The 1,285-nt window shown below is 36.0% G+C and overlaps 1 protein-coding gene across 1 annotated transcript in view; it reads right to left on the bottom strand.

Moving 5' to 3' along the window:
- LOC117105183 (zonadhesin-like) overlaps positions 1-1,285 on the bottom strand; it is a gene marked incomplete at its 3' end in the record, with an annotated part of 51,551 nt that overhangs the window by 43,574 nt on the left and 6,692 nt on the right. The gene's annotated exons all lie outside the window — the stretch shown is intronic.

The raw sequence follows: 1,285 nt of genomic DNA, 5'->3' as shown, positions 1-1,285 counted from the left end.
TTTTTGTTTGCAGCGTTTCTTTTCTGTTTCCATGATTTCTTTTTTGTTTGCAGCGTTTCATTTTTGTTTGCAGCGTTTCTTTTCTGTTTCCATGATTTCTTTTTTGTTTGCAGCGTTTCTTTTTTGTTTGCAGCGTTTCTTTTTTGTTTGCAGCATTTCTTTTTCTTTGCAGTGTGTCCCTTGTGGGCCATCGTAATTAGGAACTATATAGAAACTCTAGTTATTACAAAATTTGCACGCGTAAATCGCGGAGAACGCTATCATGTGTTTATAAGATCTTTGGTGCCCATTGATCTAAGTCAGTGGTGCGTAGCCGATAAAAATAAGATAAGCGTCGAGGCAAAATTATTGAACTCATGTTTAACTTAAAAATCCATAACTCTGTAACGAAGAATCGTATCACATTATTGTTTTTCTGGAAATGTTCTTAAAAGACTATTCTACACCACTATATAAGTTTTAAGAAATGAAAAAAATGTTTCGACCTCTGCCACAAGATGGGAAAAGAAGAGCCTATCTAAATAGTGTATTAAAATAGGCCTCTGCAGTACAGTACGAGGTAGTTAGTGGACTAGGCCTAGCTAGCTATAAAAGTAGCGTAGTACTTGTTCAGTTACCGTATGACTTACGGATTTCTCTTATTATAACTACTAGTTATTTTGGAGATACCCTAGGGACCCTAGCTGAGGCCACAAACACCCATCCCACTTACTATACGAATTTCTAAGTTGTCCAGTGAAAAGCCCTAGGCCCTGTCGCCTACTATTTTATGAGCCGAGCAAACGCGATGTTGTATGCCTAGCTAAGGCGCTATGCAATTTTGGTCAAGCAAAAATTTCATGTAATATAAAAATTAATAATAGCATATTGAGAATCAATTTCTTTTGGAAATTTGTTATGAATTTCAAACACATGTTGATTAACAGATAATTACTATCAAATGACATAAAAATTTCTTATTAATATTTTTATCTATTTTTTTCAATTGTCTATTATTTTCGCAATCGCCACACTGTAGCATAGGCTTTGTGGTCACTCATGCATGCAAGGCACCAAGATGGCTACCCAGCAGCGTCTCATGTCGCAACTCTCTCTATATATGAACTCTATTTAAAACCATGCCACAGCACCTCACTACGATGGCCCACAAGGGACACACTGCAAAGAAAAAGAAATGCTGCAAACAAAAAAGAAACGCTGCAAACAAAAAAGAAATCATGGAAACAGAAAAGAAACGCTGCAAACAAAAAAGAAATGATGCAAACAAAAAAGAAATGATGCAAAC

The sequence above is a fragment of the Anneissia japonica genome, unplaced genomic scaffold, assembly GCF_011630105.1.
Source record: "Anneissia japonica isolate Jap-2015-1 unplaced genomic scaffold, ASM1163010v1 scaffold287776_len302883_cov198, whole genome shotgun sequence".
Taxonomy (NCBI): Eukaryota; Metazoa; Echinodermata; class Crinoidea; order Comatulida; family Comatulidae; genus Anneissia; species Anneissia japonica.
The sequence above is the reverse complement of the archived record's forward strand: the minus strand, read 5'-3'. Positions and strand labels throughout refer to the sequence as shown.